Raw genomic sequence first — 25,786 nt, 5'->3', positions numbered from 1 at the left:
TAGCAAACTTATATATAAATGAACAAAGGAAGATGGTTTCTTGATCAAATTACTCAAAATCCAGTGCCATGTGTCTTCCTTGCTAATGTTAGTTTACTTCAAAAAGGGGTTATTTATGCTAATCTTTCATCCATCACCCCAAGTCAATTAGCAAAGTGCGCAATTGCTTCACAAGTAATGCCTATATTATAAAATACTCTCTAATACCTTAAGATGATGTATAAATGTTGGGGTTTTATTTGTACCTCTCACTATCCCTTTATGTTACAGGCAATAATACAGCAGGCCCTTAATGTCTATCTAGTAATTGCTTGTTTATTAAGCACTTAACTGAAGTGCTTCTCATTAACACGGGGGGAATTTAAATAAGAAAATAATAGGAAAATAAATTGTTGACAAATGGATGTCATGGCATATAGCTACTGTTGTCAAGGCTTGCAGTGATCAGCATCTCACTTTTTTTCTTCTTTCACATACTTACCACATTTCTTTTGTGTTCTAGTATCCGAGCTAGGTGTTGGGGGTGCAGAAATATTCTACAAGCAGTCCTAATCCTGAGGACACGGAGGAAAGAGCCACCAACTGTCTGTCTTCAGGGGAAAGGTAATGCTTTAGTGAGATGTTAAGCTTGAGTGGAAGTTTTTCCAGCAGAAGAGGGTGGAAAGGCTCATTCTGAAAGGGCACAAGGCTACACCAAGGCTTGTTTCCTTTGCCTCTGAAGTGTCCAGTCATCATGAGCAGGTCTTGCTATGGCACTAAGTGTTTTATCTATGAAAATATGATTCTTCAGAAATATTTTTCCTGGTGGTTATGATAAACTCCTTTAAGATTTTAATGGAATATAATTTACTTCACATATGTAGGCTCTAAGGCAAGTTTGTCCAACCTACAACCCGCGGGCCGCATGTGGGCCAGGACAGCTTTGAATGCGGCCCAACACAGATTCGTAAATTTCTTAAAACGTTATGACATTTTTGCAATTTTTTAAAAGCTCATTAGCTATGATTAGTGTATTTTTTATGTGGCCCAAGACAATTCTTCTTCTTAGAATGTGGCCCAGGGAGGCAAAATTTGAATACCCTGCTCTAAGGCTAACAGATCTTCATATAAATCCCAAATCCTCTGCTCTTTACCATGTGACTTCAATGTACTAAATCTACTTGAAATTGTCTCCTCATTTTGAAATTATAAATAGCATAGCCTATGTGCTAGAGTTATGCTGAGTATTAAATGATAGAATGATAGTAACTAGCACACTGTTTTTCATCTCATTTTGCCTTATTTCATGTGACTGTGTTATAATATCTAATGTGAATGAAAAATAAACAAGATTTGGTTCTTTGCAAAGAAGAAAGTTCTAAAGCCTTAGAAGTTAGTTTCAAGTTTCTATGACCTTTCAGAAATGTATTCATGGATCAATAGATACATTGAAAATGGATATTTATGAACATCATTGCGTAAGTTCAAGAAAAAGAGAAAAAAGTGATATTGACAATGGCTGAATGTTGCATGATGTCTTTCCTCATAGAATCAGAGTCATGAAAGTATTTCTGAGATGAAGAAATATTTCTGAGACTGGGCCTTGATATAAGCTGTAACAAGGCTAAAGTAGCCCTTTCTCTGGGCTAGGGACACATTAAGAATCTGGAAATAATATGCATATAGTAACTGTTTAGGTCACACCTGGCAAGTATTCTGGGTATATATTTCCTTTAAGAACATTACCAGTGAGATTAGCTTGGGTGCTATTGATTTGGCTGGCATTCATCAAAAAAAAAAAAAAATGAAGAAAAGTAGACAAAGAATTTAAATTAGGGGTTAGATCTGCTGAAAATTATAAGGCTGAGATTTCCTTTTTCAGTGAAAATAAGAAGCTTAATTACTAAGTTAGGAATTTCTAATGTTCCCTCAATTCCAATACACACACACAAACACACACACACACAACTTGAAGTTTTCTCCTCCAAATACTTACAATGTTTTATAATTTGAATGCCACTCCAATAAATATGTTCCTGAAACTGTTCTGAATCTTCATTGCAGACCCTCTTTAGCTAGCTGAACATTCCCAGCGAGTGAGTAAGTCCAATATGGTATTGATTGCTATTTTGGTGTTAGGTATTAAAAAAGGTTATCATTATTGACAAGAAACTAGTCTCTCACTTTGCCCTGTTGGACATTACCTGAATTGTAGCCAAGAGTAGCCTTCAGAATCTGTGTGTGAGGGTAACCATGACCTTGAGTAGCCATCTCTGAACACTGCAGGAAACAGGAAAGGAGGCATGTGAGGTAGAAGCTCACATTTTTCCACAGCACTGATTTTTGGCTGCTGTTCACCTTGCAGGCTCTTCTGGGAGGCTTCACAGATCCGGATAAATGATGGTCACTGCTAATGTTACATGTTAGAAAAGGAGACTGGGGGTTGGCCAGGATAGCTGACCAGAAACACCAGTATTATAGGTCACCTACTAAATTCCAGCTCTAATGATATATTTTTGGAATAATATAAAGAAATTTTCTGTTACTTAATGGCAATTGATAGATTGCTTATTTTACTTTTATTTGAAACGTTTCAGAAAAATTCCACCCATGTAGGCTCCAGGACAGAGTGGGCTCTTCTCATGATTCCTCTAAAATAACCTGGCCTGGACTGGACACTCTTACCTATCATAATCCCATTATTTCAGTGTCTGGCCTGTAAGCTGATATGTTCCATAATGGGCCTGCACTTAGCACTTCTATGAATCTCTTAGTTCTTGATATTGTCTCATATTTATGCGTCATTCTCCCCTAAAGTTCATAAGCCACCAGGATGGTACAGTGTATTCTCAAAAGCATCTAACCATGCTCAGCATTTAATTGTCATATAAAATGCTCTCTAAATTACAGAGGATGACAATTCGTATTTTAGCTTCAAATTATCTATTTTGAGAGGACTAAAGTAAACAATTTTATATGCAGATGATTATTTAAATAGTAATTGATTTGCGGAAAATATAACAACTTGAAAGTGGAATATGAGTTGTAGTCTTTGTTTGGCCTAAAACTGTCCAAGCTGTAAGTTATAGGAATAGTCCATGTAAATCCAGCTCATCTGAAGCTCTTTTACTAATTCACTGTGCAGCATAAGCCCACCCACTTTGTCCCCATGTGATTTAGTCACCTACGTAGAGTGAAATTACTAGACAACACTCTTTCCAATGGGAACACGGTCAGGCTCCTTGTATAAGAATTTAATTTTCTTGATTGCGTTGAATGTAAAATGGAATAACATTAAGTAGAGTGTTTATTTTTACAACTGATATAAGGACTCCAGTTTCAGCTCAGACATGTAAAGACCTGGGAAGTCGTTATATCTGCCCCACAGCAACAAGAAATCTGAGCAAAATGAAAATCAATGACTTTTCTTGGACCCATCAGAAAACTGAGTTTGTAGCGTTTGTTAGTCTGCATTGCTATGAAGGAATACTTGAGACTGGGTAATTTATAAAGTTAGTTGGTATATTTTGGCTCATACTTCTGCAGGCTGCATGGGAAGTGTGGTGATCTGCTTCTGATGAGGGCCTCAGGAAGCTTACAATCATGGTAGAAGGTGAAGGGGAGCCATTGTCATGTGTCAAGAGAGGGAGCAAGAGAAAAGGGGCTAATTTTGTGTTTTTAGTAGAGGCAGGGTTTCACCATGTTTGTCAGGCTGGTCTCAAACTCCTGACCTAAGGGATCCGCCCGCCTCAGCCTCCCAAAGTGCTGGGATTACAGACGTGAGCCACCCTGCCTAGCATGGTGGTGCATGCCTGTAATCTCCGCTACTTGGGAGACTGAGGCAGGAGAATCACTTGAACCAGGGAGATAGAAGTTGCAGTGAGCTGAGATCATACCATTGTACTCCAGCCTGGGCAACAAGAGCAAAACTCTGTCTCAACAACAACAACAAAACAAAACAAAAAAAAAAAAAAGAGAGAGAGAGAATACGGGAGGTTCCAGTCCCTTTTAAACAAACAGATCTCACATGAACTACTACAGTGAGAACTCACTCATTATTGTGATGACAGCACCAAGCCATCCATTAAGGATCTGCTCCCATGACCCAAACTGTCCTCACTAAACCCCACTTCAAAACTGGAGACCACATTTCAACATGAAAATTTAAGGGGTCAAACATCCAAACTATATCATAGGGAAAAGTGACATCCTGACATCTGGAGAGAAGGCCCCAGCATTTTCTCATCTGAAACAGGAGCCACTGTATATTATATAAGCCAATCAAAAATTAAAAATTGTATAGAACTTTTGGAGGCTGCGGGTGGGCTAGTATGAGAATGTGAAGCTTCCAAGGGCTGTATTCCTAGGAGAGAGTTCCACTCTCTTGTGAGCTTTTTGTCCAGGAACTCACCCAACATTTACAAAGGGGAACAAAGAAGAACCTAGAAAAAGTTCATCCCTCACTCCTTTCCCCACACACACTGTAGTGCTGGCTGGGGTTGGTGGAAGAAGCAGCCACTGCCAAATCTACCCAGACTATTTCCAACTATGTACTTCATGGATAAAAGGCTTAATCTGGAGGGAAAATTATCAAAGTTAACCCTGAGACACTGGTTTAATTTATTAAACTGAAAGATGGAAATAGAGATCACCACCAAATCTCTAACCAGAAGCATAATCTCAGTTTCCCCTAAGCAACCAAAGTCTCAATCTGCAGGAGAAAAGGCTTCAAAACCACTGCACTTTGGGAAAAAGAAGAGGAGCAATAAGATGAGGAAGAATTTTTATCCCAGGAAAAGGGACAGGAATAGCTGTGAAGGCTACATGTCCAGGACTTAGGTTTTGATACCTGCCAAAATCTTTAGCTAAATGTGGACATCAGATAACCTTCTTCCTAGCCAGGACCACCACCACTGTAAAAAACAACAGTAAAAGTAGCAGTGGAATACAACTGTGAAGAGGCACATGGGGAGACTCAGTCAAGTGGGAGCCAAAAAAGGGCACCAATGGAGTGGCCAGAAAGCGCTGGTGCCCATGGCACAAACAGTTTCAAATGCAGCTTGTCTTCTGACCAGATTAACATCCGTTTCTACATTTAAGGCCTCACACAAGGAAACTTGTGCTTTTCTCCCAACATATAAAATTCATCTAATATCTGCTGTTCTTTTCATGTCTAGCTATAACCAAAAAATTATAAGGAATATTAAAAAGCAAGAAAAAAAGTCATTCAAAGTGACAAAGCAATTGGTAGAACTAGACAGAGCCATGACACAGAGGTTGGAATTATCAGACAACGAATTTGAAAAAGAAAACTCTGCTTAACATGTTAATGGCTTCAATGGAAATGCTAGACAAAATGACAACACTCAGTGCCAGGTGGATAATTTGAATAGAGAGATGGAAATTATAAGAAAAAATCAAATTGAAATACTGGAAATAAAAATATAGCAATGGAAATGACAAATTCCTTTGATGGACTCATTAGTAGACTGGACATTGCTGAGGAAAGAATCAGTAAACTTAAACATAGGTTTATAGAAACTTACTAAACTGGAAGCAAAGAGAAAAAAAATGAAAAACAAAACTGGAACACTAATAGAACATCCCAACACTGTGGGACACAATCAAATAGTGTAACATATGCATAGTTGCATTCTGAGAATAAGAAAAGGAGAAGGGAGTATAAAAAAAATTGAAGAAATAATGACTGAGAATTTTCTAAAACCAATAAACCAAACTACAGGCCTAAGGAGTTTAGAGGAAAAAAAACAGAATTAATACTGAAAACACACACACACACACAAACACACACCCCATATCCTATTCAAACTCCCCTGAAGCCAGGACAAAAAGCAAATCTCCCAAGAAAGTGGGAAAAAAAAAATCATGCTAGTCACAGAGGAACAAGGATAAGAATTACAGCAGACTTCTCATCATAAATTATGCAAGCAAAGAGACAACAGCATGGCATACTTAAAGTGTAGAAAGATAAAACAGAAAGATAAACACAAAAATCTGTCATATATAGAGCAAAAATATTCTGCAAAAGTGAAAAAGAAATAATGAAGGCTTTCTCAGTCAAAGAAAACTAAGTGAATTCATGGCTAGCAGATATGTCCTTAAAGAAATGGGAATAAAATGGAATCACAAACATACAAACACAAAATTTAAAAATAAATGTGATCTCTGTCAGCATAGGGCAAGATCCCTGCTTGTTCTAGTCTCCAGTATGTAACAGAAGGCCCACTCTCTGATCCCAGCAGGAGCTTGAGTGCCTGTTCTAATTCCAGATAAGAGATGAGAGCTTTTGCATGAGCTGCAGTCATGAATCCAGGGGATCAGCAGCAGAGATGAGACATCAAATCAGGAAATAGTATTCATGATGGAAATTAAATTGGGAAACAATAGGATGTCACAGAGACAGGAATACTAGAGTCAAAAAAGGAAAATAAATGTGGATGCAGAGAAGTATTGAGATCTTGGAGGCTTCCAGAGACGAGGGGGTCTCTTCTTAATGACACGTTTGCATAAAGGAGTGGAATCCCCTTCAATGAGGTTATAGAAGTGTCATATCCTAAATGCATATCAAAGAATCATCTTTAATTCCTCAGATTGCTCCTCAGCTTTTTTCAGTCATTTACAATTGGTATTAACATCTGTTGCTCTGTAGCTTCTCAGTCTAATTCATTTTAATTACTTTATCATGCTCAGTGAACAGATTATAAAATATTGAGTACCTAAATAAAAACTAATTAATGATTCTATGGCCACAATTCAAAAACAGTGGTCAAACAGGGAAACATTTTCTGATATATTTAATAACAGTGTTAGCAATTTTTACAGTAGAATAAATACTAAATATCCTTTAGGGAAATGGCCCATTATTCTTTGATACCTTAGAAATAATACACAAAAGAATCCTCAAAGATAGATAAAATCTATAACTGTTAGTGCTGTATTTTTAATAAAATATTCCCACTGATATCTAAGATAGATTCTTGACTTAAAAGAGTGACAAAGACTTTATTCTGATTGGCTGTGTTGAGTAGAATGGTACAGCAAATAAGTAGATTAAGAAGAGAGGCAGAGAATGAACATGGTTTATGGTACTTGCAAGACTCAAAGCTTCTGTGTGCCACAATTTCCTTATCTCCAAAAGACAGAACAAAAACAACTGCTGGTCTTCACACTGGGACTGACCTTAGAGTGGAAAATGACCTCTTTAGTTTCAGATAACAAGTTTCCAATCTTGTTCCAAGATAAACCAGTTTACTTAGCTTTTCTATTCTATGAGATGTCTGTGAAGTAAGGACAATTATGCCTTCCTTATAATTTATGAATGAAAAAGGCTGTATCAGTTAGTAATGCTTTCAGCTGTGTGGAGCCCAGAGCGACTCTGACTTTTTCCTTAACAAATATGGCTTTACTTCCCTCATTTCCCAGGGAGCCCAGAGGCAGCTGAGCCAGGGTCGATGTAGCACATCCACATTAAGCTTCCCATAACTCTGAGTGAAGTGGGTGGGTTCATGGCCCCAGAGTCACAATTTCTCTGATCCAATTCTAACATCACATCTGCATTCCAAGCAGGAAGAAGGAATAGAAAGAGAGGCAGCAGCAGCGTTCTGTGAATGCTGGACTGAGCACATTTATGTTACGTGACCGTCAGAAGCTACACTGAAGGCTGGGAACATGAACACTTAGCTTTTTCTATCTTTATAATAAAATCACAGTAGGAAAAGTGGAAATTGGTGAGCCAATTCTCCTGACAGAAAGGAAGCCAAGGGCAGGGGAAAGCAGTAGCCTAAACCAAGAACTAATGGGAAAATAGGGCATACCCTAGAATATTGGAAGGGGGGCAGTGATTGATGGACTAGATATTTCTTTCCTCTGAAGGAAGAGAGCACCTGGGTGCATCTGGGATGGACTGGACAAAACTGGAAATCTTATTTAGAACCCAGCTGCAGGTTGCTGCTTTTCCTGAGAATGATGAACGATGCAGGTAAACATTTCAAAGTATCAGTACCAAGCCCCCACCTCATCCATTTTCATAAAGACTTTCCAAAGACCTCTGACCTGACTTTACCTGTGGCTTTAATCCTCATTCCTACATTGCTCCTGACACAGTTTCCAACCTAGTGCACCTGCCTAGGTTTGCCTAGGCTGGCACTTCCACCATTAACATCTGGGCACGATGGCAAAGGTTTTCATGCCATAAAATGTGGACTTTATCCTGTGGGAAATGTAGGTTTCAAAGCAAGGGAGTAGAGTGAACACATTTGAAATTTAGAAAGCTTCCTGTGTGTTCTCCACAGTGTGGAAACGTATTTGGATGGGTGAAACTGGGGGATGTTACAATTCATGTAAGAGATGAGAGCTGAGCCAAGGTAATGTTAGTGGAGTGGAGGGGAAGGGTATGAGAGACAGGAGGTCACTGTGCATTTGTTGTGGAGGACTAGGGTGTAAAGCTGGTCAAAGATGCCGACAAGACTTCAAGTTGAGTGGAAGGTCCAACTTTCGTGGTAGGAGAAACAAGCTTTGGAAGAAAGATATAGAGTTAAATGACAGACCAGATAAGTTGAAATTGCCTCTGGAAATGCAGGTAGATGTGTTCCCCAGAAAGCAAGACATATGGTGACTGAAACTGGCAATAAATGATGTTTCTTTCTGGATGGAATTCCAGAATTTGAAGAAACTAAGGCCGAGGAAATAAACTGTGGAACACTGATATTCAACAGGCAGGTAGATGAAAGTGAATCAGGAGAGGAAAGTAAAAAGTAGAGAAGAGAAGGGGAAAGGTTAAAAAAAAAAAGAAAAGAAACAGATGCCACAGAAGTCAAACCAGGAGAGAACTTCTTTGTTTATCTCATAGCATGGTTGAAAGTTAATACCATGTAGTGGGTGAGAGAATAGTCTCCAGAAATACACTGTCTGCTTCAAATATTGCCTTTACCATTTATTAATTCTTTGATTTGAGGCAAGATATTTAACTCCTTCAATGTTGGTTGTGAGTGTTAAAATAGTTAATACAAAAAAGCAGGTAGAACCTTGTAAGTGTATAGTTGAGTGTAAATAGATAGCAGTCAGCAAATGCAACTTAATATTATAAAAGATGCTATAACTCCCTTTTAGATGGTGAGATTCTTAACACGAAAGTCCATTTTTTCTTGTCATTGCTGTAGCCTCAAAACTCAATGACGGAAACATTGTTGACACCGTGTAGTTATTTTATTATCAAAACAATTGTTGTTCACTTCCAGCATTTGAACAAAAGAGAGAAAGAGAAGGAGAGGGAGAGGAACTAGGACGTATAAAACCTATGCTAATGTTTTGTGGTGTTTTGTTTTTAAGCACATTTTAGCTATGTTTTTCAACTTCTCTTGGCCATATATGTTAAAAATCCTGCATTTTTTTCCTAATGCCAGGAAAATCTCTAGAATTCGGACCACTGAGAAATATCCACTACTACCACAGGGGTCACCATCTTCTTTCCTTTGCCTTTAAAAATTGAAGTGTAATGTAAATACAGTGCAATGTGGAAATCTGAAGTGTGCATCCAGGTCAATTTTTAGCTACTTGACTGTCAATGAGATAAAGATACAAACTATTTCTGTCACTCAGAAAGTCTTTCCATCCTTTTCCCCAGTCAATCTTCACAGCAGAAGTATTCATTATGCTGACTTCTGTCATACCATGCTCTACATGTTCTTGAATTTCATAAATGGACTCCTACACCACGTACTTTTCAACTCCACAGAATGTTTTTGAACTTTACTCATGTGGTTTTATGGCCCGTTGTTCATTCCTTGTCATTGCTGTGTAATATTCCATCGTGTGATTTATGACGATGGGTTTATTGAGATGAAGCAGCTGTCCTTTTCATGAGGGTTGATCAGACTGTACTGTGCAATCACTAAGAATGTGGGAGTTCTTGCAGAATCATCCCACTCCTTTGAAGATTCCTGACTTCCAACCACAGAGTTGATCATCATGTGACCTGGTTCACAGAAAGAAAAAAATAAAAGGGATTTGGGGGTGGGGGTGGGAAGGAGAGACAGCAGCACTGTCCATTTGTTTTCTCTGAGGAGTTTAAATATCCTTCCCAGCATCCCCTTGTTTTAAGGAACAATAAAGAATAACTTTCTGGGTCCCTTGGGTGTTTTCATTAAGTAGCCACAGAAAGTGCTAGCTAGAAAAGTCTATAGCGACTTATATACAGAAGTGATAACATTCTAAAATGGGCAGTTTTGGCTTAGGGGTGGAAAATAGTTCTCATATCTCCTAATCCAATACCTGTTTTTGGTGAAACTTTGATTTGGAGAACAGCTAGGGTCTAGCTGTACCCTCTTTTAAGTTATTTTATGCCCAAAGTCCAGCCTAGCCCTTGTGGAGTAGACATCTGTCAGGACAGCTGCCTGGGGGCTGCATGCTGGAGACGGAAGGAGGCAGAGGTGCAGAGAGGGACTAACATTTACCTCTGAAATGCTCCCATGAAAGATTGTCTGGATTTCTGCTTAAAAGTAGTTTATTAATAAGATGAACTAGCTGAACTTGATATAACTGCATATATTCATTACCAAAATTTAATGTCATCTTTCCAAGCTCACCTTTTAATTCATAATCAAAACACAAAGAAATAGGTGTACAAATGTAATATAAACACAAACGTTGCATGTAGTTGCAAAATATCAGCACATTGTAAAGTTGGACATACTATATGGCTTCATTTGGATGAAATTACTTTAATTAAAATGAGAAAGCATTGAATAATCTTAGAAGTCTGAATGTGCAGCAAACAGCAGAATGGGTGAGAGTGAGCCTTCTGTAATGAACTCTCCTGACCAAAGTGGGACTTAGTGGCATATACAGTGATCCATCAGGGGTGCCATCTGTCTATGGGAATTCATTGCTAAAGTAAGGTCCTCTTAAGTTAATCTTTCAGCGTTCCTTGCACAAAGGATAGGTCTTACCAATGATGTATTTGGAACACAAAGCTCAAATACTTCATATATGAAACAATAAAATGACTTAAATTCCCTTCTCCAATTTTATGAAACAAACATCACTTGAGATGCACTATCTTAGGGGAAAGAAAACTGTGCACTAAGCACTTACCATATGCAAGATACAGTGTTGAACATCATCGAATTATATGCAAGTGATATCATTTTGTTTTTATGACTACTATATAAATATTAATATTCTCAGTTCACATATGAAACCAAGCCATGTTCTTGGGTTATATAGATACCAAAGGTCTGTTTTTCACAGTCAGGAATGATGTGATTCTGGGCTTGATCTTATTGCCTCAACCTCTGGTTATTTTTGCTATAGAAGCTTAAAGAAAAAAATCAGTTAAATCTTTGGGAGCAGAAAATTTTCCTTATGAATATGCACGGCCTTATCTCTCAATGCCTTAGGTAGGGACACCTATTTGTCTTGGAAATGAATGGTACTAGTTTTCTTAATAGCAGAACTAATGATGTGTGGCTAGAACACAATCGGAAACCATACTAGTAATAAAATCATGGTGTACTTTATCATATAGTTCTTTGATATGCGTAGTCAACAATGTACTGAGAATGAAAAATGGTGCTTCACAGGTAGGACTAGTCTCCTTACAGGAAAGCAGAAGTACAGGATAAAGGTAGAGCCAAGATAAACATTCCTAGGATGCCTTAGGCAGAGGGTAAGAAGAAAAGGGAACCGAGGCAGTTTATCTGGACTCTGGAGAAAGGAAAAGAAGTCAGAAGGACGCTATTGGTCTAGGAAATCATAATATTTTATCATGATTATGCTTATAATGCTAAGGAAGGCAGAAATTGGAGATTATGGCAATGATTAAGAACAAACGTATTCGGGCCAGGCGCGGTGGCTCACGTCTGTAATCCCAGCACTTTGGGAGGCCGAGGCGGGTGGATCACGAGGTCATGAGATCGAGACCATCCTGGCTAACACAGTGAAACTCCATTTCTACTAAAAATGCAAAAAAATAGCTGGGCGTGGTGATGGGCACCTGTAGTCCCAGCTACTCGGGAGGCTGAGGCAGGAGAATGGCGTGAACCCGAGAGGCGGAGCTTGCAGTGAGTCGAGATCGCGCCACTGCACTCCAGCCCGGGGGACAGAGAGAGACTCCGTCTCAAAAAAAGAAAGAAAAAGAAAAAGAAAAAAAGTGTCTTATAATCAAGGCCATGGTTTTTGTTTTGTTTTTGTTTTTGTTTTTCTGCCACATTTCCCTGCTTCTTAATGATAAACCAAACCTTCTGGGAAAAACACAGCACAGTGTGAAGCCTACTCACCAAACTGTCCCCTGTGCCCCATGATCTCCTATCAAACGGGCAATGAATCAGCACATTCCTGATGGTTTCACTTCTTGTCAAAATAAATAGAAAATGGCAGTAGAGCTCAGCGTAGAACCAACATCAATAGATTCTGATACTGCAGGGCATATTGGTTAATGATTCTGTGAGATGCTCTCTTGGGACACCTATCCTCCCCATTTGGCTGTCATTCTTTGTCTTTGCAGTTGGTTTGCAAGAGCTGAGAATTTTACATTCATTTTTAACCAGCCATACACACAATAAACGCTGGACAACAACTCTCTACAGAGAAACTTGCATCAGAATGAATGTGCAGCCAAAGATAAATATGTTTTAAGGAATAAGGAAAAAAAGTTTGTGTGTTATCTGTTTTATTTGCTTGTATTTTATTTTTTAGCTTTGTACCTATGGGCCTGAAAAGGTGGTTGAAACAACAGAGGGGCTGGGTTGAAGCCCTGTCTCTATCATTAATTATGCTATCTTGTTTCATATTCTTTGTAAAAATAAATCAAAGATTACTTGACTTGATTTTCCAGTTTAACACATAGTTATGAAAGACAGCTGTCCACCAGATACTGTGTGTGCTAGGGATCTCCCGTACATCATATCAGTAACCCTTTTTGCAGTTTCACATGGTAGACATTATTATTCCCATTTTACTCAACTGAGTAAGTGGCAGAGCAGTGATTTACATGTTGATAATGTTAAATCCAGTATCCTTCAAACTATGGAAATAAAATAATATATTTAAGCCATATTCAAGCAGGGGAAATACATACTTAGGAAAATGAAGTCAAAGAAAAAGTATTGAAAATGATATTTTTAAATTAGATGATTTTCATAAAATTGAAGATCCAGTGTAAACTTCACTAGAAATAATATTTCCTTAAAAAGTGGAGAGGAGTGGGCATGGTAGCTCACGCCTGTAATCCCAACACTTTGGGACGCCGAGGCAGGTGGATCACGAGGTCAAGAGATCGAGACCATCCTGGCCAACATGGTGAAACTCCATCTCTGCTAAAAATACAAAAATTAGCTGGGCATAGTGGCGCAAGCCTGTAGTCCCAGCTACTTGGGAGGCTGAGGCAGGAGAATTGCTTGAACCCAGGAAGCAGAGGTTGCAATGAGCTGAAATCGTGCCACTGCACTCTAGCCTGGGTGACAGAGTGAGACTCCATCTCAGAAAAAAAAAAAAAAGAAAAGAAAAAAAAAGTGGAGAGTACTCTTCCCTTTTCCCTTGTGCCAGAGAGCACCTCACAGCCTCGTAGGGAGGTCACAGAGTCCGTGCGCCTTTTCCTTTCTTGGGTCCTGCATACACACCTGCCCCACCCACCGTGAATGAGGAGTATGATGTGATTGTGCTGGGCATTGGCCTGATGGAATGTATCCTTTCAGGTGTAACATCAGTGAAGGGCAAGAAAGTTCTTCATATGGATTGAAACCCTTACAATGGAGGAGAGAGTGCCTCTATAACACTACTGGAAGATGTATACAAAATATTTAAAATACCAGGACCACCGTCACCGTCAATGGGGAGAGGAAGAGACGGGAATGTTGACTTGATTCCCAAGTTCCTTGTGGCTAATGGTCAGCTGGTTAAATGCTGCTTTATACAGAGATAACTCACTATCTGGATTTTAGCGACTGAAAGGAGCTTTGTCTATAAGTGTGGACAAATCTACAAGGTTCCTTCCACTGAAACAGAAGCCCTGACATCTAGCTTTATAGGACTGTTTAAGAAACGTCACTTCAGGAAATTCCTGGTTTATGTTGCCAACTTAGATGAAAAAGATCCGAGAACTTTAGAGGGAATTGATCCTAAGAAGACCACAATGTGAGAGGTGTATAAGAAATTTGATTTGGGCCAAGATGTTATAGATTTTACTGGTCATGCTCTTGCACTTTACAGAACTGATGACTACTTAGATCAACCATGTTGTGAAACCATTAATAGAATTAAACATGACAGTGAATCTTTGGCAAGATATGTCAAAAGTCCATACCTTTATCCACTCTATGGCCTTGGAGAACTGCCACAAGGCTGTTTGCAAGGCTAAGTGCTATTTATGGAGGTACCTATATGCTGAATAAGCCAATTGAAGAAATCATTGTGCAGGATGGAAAAGTAATTGGTATAAAATCCGAAGGAGAAATTGCTCACTGTAAGCAGCTCATCTGTGACCCTAGCTATGTAAAAGATCAGCTAGAAAAAGTGGGCCAGGTCATCAGAGTTATTTGCATCCTCAGCCACTCCATCAAGAACACCAGTGATGTCAACTCCTGCCAGATCATTATTCCACAGAACCAAGTCAGTAGAAAGTCAGATATCTGTGTTTGCACGATCTCCTCTGCGCACAATGTAGCAACACAAGAGAAGTATATTGCCATAGTTACTACAACTGTGGAAACCAAGGAGCCTGAGAAGGAAGTCATATCATCTTTGGAGCTCTTGGAGCCAACTAGATGGGAATTTGTTAGTATCAGTGGCCTCCTGGTACCGAAAGACTTGGGAGCAGAAAGCCAGATCTTTATTTCCCGTGCATACAACCCTACCACTCACTTTGAGACAATTGTGATGACATTAAAAACATCTATAAGAAGATTACAGGATTCGAGTTTGACTTTGAGGAAATGAAGCGCAAGAAAAATGACATCTATGGGAAAGACTAACACCAGTACATGTTATTATCTAATTAGGACAAATTTAAAATTTGGCAAATAATGCATATTATGTGAAATCAATATTGTAAGGCCTGCTTTTGTAATCAAAATGGAGAGATTGAAGAGTGCTGTGTCAGTAAATACTCCTCCCCTTCATCTTTCTAACAACATGTATTAACTCGTTTTCATGGAGTGGCTATTCAGAATTGACAGGTTACCGCATTCTCTTCAATTTAACCAAACTGGCTTTTTTTCCTAGTGAAGGATCAGCTTTAAACAAACATTGTGATTCTGATACAGACAACTTGAAATGGTGTTTGTATCTTTTAATCAGCGTAGGCTTTGCAATTATGTGCTTCTGCTGCTCAAGAGCTGGATCCATACAGATTGTGTGCCATCTGTCATCTTGACATTCAGGAGATTCTAAATTGAATATGTCATGGTTTGGGGTGGCATCCAGAAGTTTTTCCTATGACTTTATATTTTGTATTATGTCAAGTAGTATGGCAGGGCACGAGTAGTATAGCCACAAGTTTGGTTTAGGACATAAAATTCTAACCAAACTCCAGACACAGGGAGTCATTTAGAGAAAGCGGTATGTGGTGTTTTAACCCAATAGAGTTGATGAAAGAAAAGGGGAGAGGAAGTAAACATAAAGCGGGTAAAGTGTAGAAGCATCTTTTATATCTCAGGCATGGCTTCTTCAATGGACCAAACTGTAATGCAGTATTGACTTGACAGAACTCCTACTTCTGTCTCAAAATGGCTCCGAATTATTTCTCTCCTACAAAATGAAGCCAAATTCTGAGAACAAACAAACAACAACAACAACAAAAGTGGAGAGGTAGTTTTTCTATTACTCTAAGTTGTGAAGGTATTCAGTTCTACAAACTAATCAAATATGTCAAGAAAAAGACAGTGAGCTCATGGCTTTGGTAAATTCTTACCACTTTCTTATTTTCCCTATGTCTTTAAATTCCTTGATCTGCTCATTTCACTACTCCATACATTTTAAAAGGCACTTTCACTAGAAAAGAAGGTGAAATCCAGTTATAAGAAACGTCATTTGTTGAATTATCTCTAGACAGAACTAATTTAGACTAAGATGATATTTACTAGCTTCAGAAAGAAGTTTGAGATTATATCCTCCATTCAAATGAGTAATTCTGAATCCTTGTGGCTGGGGAAGTATCTGATCTCCCCTGCTTATAAGAATAAAGAAAAGAATGGACCGTCCCTCTACTGAGAAAAACACAGTTGATTTTACCACAGTAGGTTGGCTAATACATTATATTTTCCAAAGAAATAAAAGCATATCAATAATTTTTACCAAAGATGTTCTGATAAAATTAATCTAAGTTTGCAAAATATATATGAAAGTCAATTGAGGCAACTTTTACTGAAATATGAATGAGGAACTTAATGAAGTTTTCAGTATGATTTCTAAGCCCCCATTAGTAATCAGGACAAGATATAAAATCATTTTAAATGAAATTTAGCTGCTGAATTAAAAAAATTCAATTTTAAAAAAATGTAATCTAAAACATTCAAAAAGGGACACTCTTTTGTTAAGTCTGAAAACTCCAGCAAATGTCACCTTTAGTCATCAGGAGCCCCTTATATTTAGAGACTAAGTTTGAATTTATATGTCTGAGTCCATGATCACAGCGGATTTCATCTCTCAGTTGGGTCAGACCATAAATAAGGCTATATCAGCTGATTTCAGCCTCTAAATATAAGTCTTATGTTTAGGCTAAAAATAGCTAATTCACATGCAGTGCAAAAGATCCTGGATCCTAAAATGTATTTTGAAATTTCCCTTTTCAGAATGACTTTGCACTTCAATTTGTTTATTGTCCTGTGGAAGATGTACAAGAAAATATTCTTTATATTTAACAAAACTGTCATGGGAATGAAACTAGTATCTATTTAAAAATCAAAAAAGAAGTCTCTATTTTGAATGAACCAACACACAAGAATAAAAACATTTTCAAATGTTTTAATTTGGCTTTACTATATGGGTTTAGTTTTCAGAGTTTATCATCTGCCAATTTCATGTTTACCTGCCTCCCTGACTAGCGTTGTTGAATAGACAAAGAAAAAGAAAAAAAGAAAAAAAAATTGATGACTCTGGCTTGCTGAATTGAAACATAAAATAAGTTGGAGTTTAGAGACCATTTGTATCTTTAATGGCCTTCTGGTAAAGTACCCTCTGGGGCACCAAGCCCTTCAAGCAGATGTTACCTTAAAATGAGGAGCTTTTCCCTTTGGATACCAACCACATCTTTGCTAAGTTTGTTGCAGTCTTTAGACCCTGAGTCACAAGCAATATGATCAAACTTGGTTCTGGTGCAGCATGTTGAATTTCCAAACAAATGTTGTTTCTAAATGTTGTGGTTAGATTTAGAAAGTGTAGTGTGACTAATGAAAAGAATTAGTCAATGACTTAAGAGTGGGGTCAAGCCCACACCCACTTAGTCCCATGTACATTCTCCCAAGGCAGTTTGATGTCAGAATTTGTGCAGCCTCTCTCATGTGGTAGCTCTGACATCAAGCAAGCAGGAGTCCTTTTCCATCACTGACCACTGACCTGCAAGTTAGACTCGGCACTGCTGCAGACGCCACAGGAGGCCAGGGCATTGCCCATTTACCTCTGTGTGGAGAGCTAAGAGTGATCACTCTTCTTCAACTCCAAACCAGGGTCTAGCGGCCAGCATCAGCTAGCACTGAAATGCCCTTTTATTTACTCATACCAAGGCAGTCTGCGTTCTCTGCGTAGTGCCCAACACATAAGGAGAAAATAACAATGTGGAACTGTGAATTAACTTCTAAATTAATAAAATCCATGTTTGATCCATCCTTTCTGAATTTTTATTTTGAGCAAAATAAAATACAAAAGGGCAAGAGATCATGGTTTCAGATTGGCCTAAAATCAAATTCTGGTTCTGATAGTTAACTGCGATGTCACTTTTGCTAGTGGGTTTACCTCCCTGAACCCCAATTGTCTTACCTAGAAAAGGGATTGTTATCTGTGTCTCAAGGCAGTATAGAAATGCAATTACTTCTAAGGAGAGAGCCAGCAGCATGGGCTGCTCTAGAGAGTGGTGGAAGAAAAGTGGGGAGAGGCAGTGGGGTGCCCACCTGGAAGCCAACAGTAGCTGGGAAACTGACCGGTGGGCACGAACTGACACCAAGAATTGACTAAAGAAACTCAAAAATACCTGAAAGTTCATCTGTTTCAGTGCTGGGTCCTGTATATAAAGAAACTGGAACTTAGAATAGAAGTGAACAACCTGGCCAAAGTCACATAACCCCTGATTTACAAAGTTGGAATTTAAACAAATTATCGTATCCACTGATCTGATGATTTCTCCATCCTTTGAGCTTCGAGCCACCTGGACAGAGAAAAGGGAGGCAGAGAAAATAGAGATGGAGAGAGTTCCAAGGAGAGATGAAGTGCAGCATCAGAGATATGTAAGACGTGGATAAAAAGAGACCACATGTGTATCTCCTCGGGTACCACACACCTACCATTCCCTGAGATGCCCTCCCAGCATAGCACAAAATTGGTGCAGAGTACACCCACCACGGCTGTCCAAGGGAGGGGACACAGTAAGGCAGACTAGGGACAGCAGGACTCTCACAGCTCAGTGGCTACAGGAGAACTCACCCGTCGACTGTTTGGCTTGCATCTTCATTCATTCTTTCATTCCTACAACCAGTCCTAAAAACTGAACACAAGTGTAAATTTCCTGCCTCAACACTAGAGTAGATACCATCTCTGCCTTCAAAAAGCTCATGGCTTTCTTGAGAAAAGTTTGAAGACTCTGTGTGGAAGCTTATAAAAGTGGAACATACTCTGTCCAGGAACATGACAAATTGGTCTTTAGTCCACAAACTGATAACAAACTGATTATATAAACAGATATAAGCATGCGTTTTTCTCTTATGTTTTTCATCATTCTCCCTCCTAGCAAACAAAACAATCCTGGCCGGAGATGAACAACCATGACCTGCTGCTGGCTGCTGCAGCTGAATTCATGAAGTAGAAGGAAACATGGGTGCTGCTGTGACACAAAAGCCCACTTCAGACTCAACTGAACCCCGAACTCAGGAATACACATTTTATTTTATATTATTTTGTTTTATTTTGTTTTTTGTGTGTTTCTTTTTAAAAATATTTCAAAACTTTTATTTTAAGTTCAGAGCTACAAGTTCAGGTTTGTTCTGTAGGTAAACTTACTTGATGAGTGTTTGTTGTACAGATAATTTCATCACCTAGGTATTAAGCCTAGTACAGTCATTCTTTTTCCTGATTCTCTCCCTCCTCCACCCTCCAACTTCCAAAAGGCCCCAGTGTGCGTTGTTCCCCTCTGTATGTCCATGGTGTTCTCACTTATAAGTGAGATCATGTGGTATTTGGTTTTCTTTTCCTGTGTTACTTTGCTAAGCACAATGAACTCCAGCTTCATTCATGTCCCTGCAAAGGACATGATCTCATTCTTTTTATGGCTGCATTATAAGGAAAATACACTTTTAAAGCATCTTTTGTAACCTCAGGAAATTAAAAAAAACTTAAATCCTATGACTGGACAAAAAATGACCACAGATAACTAGCTCTTAATATACAAAATTTGCAAAAAAAAAAAAAAACATTGTGAGAAGTTATGGGTCACCCTAAATATTACTGCATTAAATTGTGGACACATGCCATGAGAAAAAAAGAATATTCCAAAAACCTCTATTTCATATTCATATTCTTTAGCAGATTATAAAGGAAGAAAAGTGGCGATTTAATGAGAACATCAGAACAATCAGAAATGACAAATGACTGCTTTCAGATGGAAAATATGATTATTAAAATTTCAAATGCTGGAATCAATGATACTGAACAGGAAGGAAATGGAATTTATTGTTTGGAGGAAAGTTTCTCCTGCTTAAAGGACAAAGTATTAACAGATAACGACAAAGTGAAAAACTACAAGCTATTGATATAAGCTATAGATCCCAGAGGATAAAAAGCTCATCTGTGTGAATGTGTCTGGGTTCATATGTGTGTGCCTGTGCCTGTGTGCACGTGTGTGTATGTGTGTGGGTGTGCTTGTACCTAACTAGAAGGAAAGACAACCAACAGTTACAGTCATAGCATTCATAGAAAAGATATTCTCAATCTGAAGAAAGTTCTTGAAGAGGAAAACAAATAATATAAAAAGATTGACATCCAGACATACCTTAGTAAAATTTCTGATTTTTCCAAAATAAGGAGAACCGATGTAAAAATGTATATAATATGAGAACAGAAAGCACAATTAACTGCCAAGAAAACAAATTAATAAATTAGCTTTAGACTTCTCTTCTACAATACTAAATGTGGGACAATAGTAAAACCCATAGAGAATTGTATTGAGAAAAAAAAATGTTGCTTTCTTCATTTAAGCTGCTCAACACTGTCCTTTTTGGATCTCTGGCCTAGAACAAGTCTCATGTCTCAGCAGCAAATGGCTTCTGTTGTGTGAGGAGCAATTGCCCAACAGGGCTCTAATTCATCTTACTGTCAGAGGTGTCTATTCTCTGTCCTGTGGGAGGGTCTTCCTTTTCCATCATTCCCTTGGGCCAGGGAGGTCATTTGGGTGTTGAAGCACCACATAGCTTTGCAGCCTGATTCTTGTTTGGGAGACACTGGAGACCTAAAGACTAACAGACCCACAGACTAACAGTCAAATCAGTCAAACAGGTTTTTATTCCATGGGTTTTTTTGTTTGTGTGTTTGTTTTTTGCCTTTGTTCTTTTTTGCTTTATTTTCTATACATTTTCCGTAGAAAATGTTGCCCTGTAATCTGTTGTAAAAATTATTATTGTAATACTTTATGTGCTATTATGAAAATGATAATTATACTCTGACATTCATCTATTATTTCATAGATGTTAAAATGTGGGGAAAATATATAAATATATATTTATTTCAGGCATCCTTAATTAATTCTAGAATTCACCCATTTCTGATGTAATTCTTAAAGCAAACAAATACTTCATTCCACAACTAACACCACAGCAAGACTGTGCCTTACCTTAAGAATCCAGTAGAATAAAACTGTTGGAGGACAGACGTGACACATCAGCCATACACAGGTGTCAGGAGCCAGGTACAGCTGTGGTGGCATGCTTGTCATTCTGTCTCAGGCATAGCAATGGCTTTAGAAACATCCAGTATCTTACTCAACAAGGCAATCTATTTTTGCAGGTGGGAAAATAATGTTTAAGTAACTTGCCCAGCGTTTTCCAGCTAGTAAAAGCTAGCAGAATTGGCATTCCAGCCCAGAAAAGATGGCTCCAAGACCACACTCATGTTTAAACTTTCTCTATTAATTACCTCCTTCTACCATATATATATAATATATATGTACACATTATATATATATAAAATATATAAAATATATATATTATATATATAAAAAATATATTATCTATACACATTATATATATAATATATATACATTATATATGAAATATATATTATATATACATTATATATGAAATATATATTATATATACATTATATATGAAATATATATAATATATACACATTATATATGAAATATATATAATATATACACATTATATATGAAATATATAATATATATACACATTATATATAAATATATAATATATACACATTATATATAAATATATAATATATATAATATATATACACATTATATATAAATATATAATATATACACATTATATATATAAAATATATATCATATATATACACATTATATATAAATATATACTATATATACACATTATATAGAAAATATATATAATATATATACCCACATTATATATTATATATAATATATGTACACACATTATATATATAATATATATAATATATAATATATATAATATATATATTCTATATTATATAATATAATATAGAATATATAATATATATAATATATAATATATATAATATATATTCTATATTATATAATATAATATAGAATATATATTATATATATTATAATATATATATATTATATATATATTATATATAATATATATTATATATATTATATAATATATATAATATATATAATGAAGCCACTGGCTTTAGGTTTGGGTGGCACGCAGCGAGGAAGCTTCTCTGAGACTTGAACAATTGAGACCCATGCCACGTAGTGAAACAAAAATTGGTAAAGCCAAACACCAAAACTTTAATAACTTGGAAATTATTGGCTGAAATCGTAGCTCTGGTGGAAGAAGTTGGGAAATAGAATGTTTTTACCATGCATTGGTTGCTATATGCTCTATTTTTCAATATTATTATGTGGTATTACAGAGCAATATTCCAAGATCAACTGTGGTCCTAAAATATTAATGGAACATTCCAGAAATAAGCAATTCATATGGTTTAAATTGTGAACCATTCTGCATAGTGTTGATGCACAATTTTTGCTCCTTCATTCAGCTACAACCAAGAAAAATTAGGCAAGTGGTCACATTGAAGGGTGAGGAGAGCAGAATTTATTGGGCAAAAAGGGGAAAACATTAAAATAAAAATAAAAAACGACTCAACAAAACAAGAGGGAGCCCTGCTAATGGGCTCCCACCACACAGATTGAATACCAGGCCACCCCACATGAGCTGAAGAGGGCAGGCTCCTCCCACCTGCCCAAGGCACTAATTTCCCATGACTCAACCCCATCCTCCCAGCGCATGGGTGGGTCCCCAGTCCATTGCAGGCACACACAGAAAAGACCCTGGGCAGAGTCCCTCACCTGCACAAAAACATCTGATGTAAATCCTTGTGGGGCAGGTGGGAGATTCTCCAGGGACAGCTCCCCCACCCTTATCTGCTTCCTACATCTATCATTCCCCACTCTAAAGAAGTACATTTTACTACCATTAGAATAAGGATAAGGTAAGGACGAAGATTGATCTTAACTGCTTCCTGCTGACAGGGGGTGCTGCTTTGGGCAAATGGCAGTCAGCTCACTCAGGGACTGATCTAAGGGTCCCCTGGCAGAAGGGGCCATAGTCAGAGGCTCTGGTTGCATGACTGTTTGAAGTTTGATGTCTTGAAGGTGAGAAGAGACAAACTGGGTTGTTAGAAAAGATGTATCAAAAGGAAACAAGGTGGGGTAAGGACAGCTAAAAAATCCCAAGGCCTTTTACCAATTCGCACAGGAAGAGGGAGGCCAAAAGCCTGACTGGTAAAAAACAAACATTTACCCTTTGCCAGCATGTCAAGCTTCTGGGTTTCCTTCCCCAAGCCCAATCCTAAGCCAACCAGTTTAAGGTTTGGGAAATTAACTTTTCCCAGTTTGGAGGATGTATCCAAGGGGAGTGTCCTGTAGCATGGAGACAAAATTACCTATCTGTGAAGAGAGGACAGAGGAGGAAAAAGAAAAAAGAGGGCATTTTTTTTCAAAGGAGTCCTAGGTGTTCAGGATGCATTTGAAAGGGGTACACGCTGAAGATGAATAGCTACTCATGTAGAAAGACGGGAGTGAGGCATTTCAGGTTCCCTACTCTTTTCTAGTGAACACCCAGGGTGTTTGAGGGGGAGAAAGTGAGTCATTTCTCTTCCTTTCTTCCATTCTTATATCCCGAGTCCCAGCAAGAGTGACAGGGAATCAAAGAGGCTTTCACTTATGTTAACGGGGGCCAGGGGGCTTTGTACGCCCTATCTCCCCTGTTTCAGTAGCCTTAGAATTCCCTACACCTCATTTATGCTATGGATACTAGCATGGCTTTATCTATGAAATGGGAAGCTTGGCTTAATCAGCAGGAATCAGTCACGCTCACCTGCACTGTGCCTTTTAACTTCCATTATCATCTGCTTCTGGATCCCTCAGATCCAGTGTTCTTTCATGAGACTTCTACCCAAAGCTTGGAATTGAGTTTGGAACCAAAAATATGTTTTGAGGGGGCTGCATGGACTCCTTACTATAAGCCAAATGCTAAAATGAAGCTGTGGAATTCAGTCCTCCTCCAACAAGGGAGAGAAAAAGATGTCTTGTGACACGCACAGATAACTGGTGGCTATAGTTATGCTTGCCAAGATTTGGGTGCATGGGGCTTGGCTTTGGTTAGCTCCCTTGGCCTTACTTTCCCAAAAAGGAAACCTCTGGGTGATGGGTATCCTGTTTTATTCCCATCACCTGGCAGGATCTGCAGGATAATTGCTCAGAACTAGAATATTGATCCAGATGTTTACATTTCCCATCTCCTTTTGTTCCTTCTGAGCTGCAGTTGGAGATTGCTGGTTGGTTCACAGGAATAAACAAGGTTAGCCTGAAATGTAAGCAAAAACTTAAAAACAACTAAGGAGTCTAGAATTTATGACAAATGTGAGATAAGTTTTGAAACATAATTTCTCTCTCTCCAATCCTCATTTTTGTTAAAAACAAATCATGATATGACTGAGTTATTTGCGAAATAGAGTTTAGCCTTATACTTGGCCTGATTATTTGCATAAAGTTCCACAAGAATAATTATTTTTACATAAGCCTTTTGCATTGGCTTTGATGGAACTCTGTTTCACAAGGAATCTCAGATAGGATTTTTAAAGCTGAGCCCAGCTATGGGTTGGTACCCTCAAATACTTGTGAGTTGGGTAAACTCCTCTTTTCTTGAGGTCCCAAGAAAACGAGGTTCTTGGGCCTGTTAGAAAGTGACATTCTTTATTCACTGCAGGTTAGGAACCCTGTACAGGGATGGTGTAGACAGGGTATGAGGCCAGTTTTACCAAGGGGCTTTTATCAGCTCTAGTAGTCAAGCTTGACTGCTTAAAGAGAAGCATACCATTCCAGTCAAAGCCTTGGTGACACACCCAGTTTCTCCAATTGCATCTCATTGCAAAAGAAAATGGATTATTATTGCACTGATGCAAACAACTATATTGCCATAAGGTAAGAGTACTCACAACTAGTTTCCAAATTCTGGAGAAGCCAGAAAGAGAGAGAGGTAAATATGCTCCAAATTTTGTTCACAGGAGTATACCTTACTCAAGGTCAAGGTAAGTTTCCTTGATTCTGAAAAACAAAGCATGGATCAGTAATGTTCCAAGCAGAAGTCAAAAAGATTAATTCAGTTTTCTATTAGTTCAGTCCATTCAGGTAACTCTTGTTTTGCTTGATATTCATGAACACTTCAGCTCTTTATGAGTCCTGTACAATTTTCCTTTATGCCAATGTCACAATCTCCAAAGTTATCAGAAACCTGCATTTGAAAGCACATATCAAAGTTCTGTAGTTGACTATAAACTGTCTTTTGAAGAGGATCAAAACAAGACAACTGTCTCTGAGAAACAAAATATTCAGGGTAGTTACAGTTAGAAACACAATTGATAAAGTCATTTGGTTATCTCAGTGGTTTATAATAACTTAACAACCTTAATTGTGATTGATAGCATATACTCAGATATTAGAACTTTAGAAATCCCATACAATTTTGGAACATATATTAATATTTTCCCTAAAATATAACATAAAGAACATTAAACATCATTTTGGTAATCCTGTGTACTTAAACATGTCAAATAATCCTGCTTACTTCTCTTCTGGATGCTGCAGATTCTCTCTGTAGCATCCAAAAGCCAGTTGTCAGGAAAGACAGTTTTGAAACAGACGTTTGATTTGGGGAGGCCTGTTAAATGTGTTAGAGGTTTAAAACTCTTGATGTTATGAAATAGAATTCCAGATTGCCATAAGTTATTTATTTTGCCAAAATGATGATTCAGAAATTTTAAAAAGAAAAACCTTTTCTAACCCTTTAGAAATTTTGCCAAAGAGCAGATTAGTGCCTTAAGAGTAGCTTGT

At 37.9% G+C, this 25,786-nt stretch overlaps 1 pseudogene; it reads left to right on the top strand.

Moving 5' to 3' along the window:
• Positions 1 to 2,472: 2,472 nt before the first annotated feature.
• LOC117980955 (rab GDP dissociation inhibitor beta-like) lies at positions 2,473 to 14,966 on the top strand (annotated as a pseudogene).
• The last annotated feature ends 10,820 nt before the right edge of the window (positions 14,967 to 25,786 follow it).

Source organism: Pan paniscus, chromosome 6, assembly GCF_029289425.2.
Source record: "Pan paniscus chromosome 6, NHGRI_mPanPan1-v2.0_pri, whole genome shotgun sequence".
NCBI lineage: Eukaryota > Metazoa > Chordata > Mammalia > Primates > Hominidae > Pan > Pan paniscus.
The sequence above is the reverse complement of the archived record's forward strand: the minus strand, read 5'-3'. Positions and strand labels throughout refer to the sequence as shown.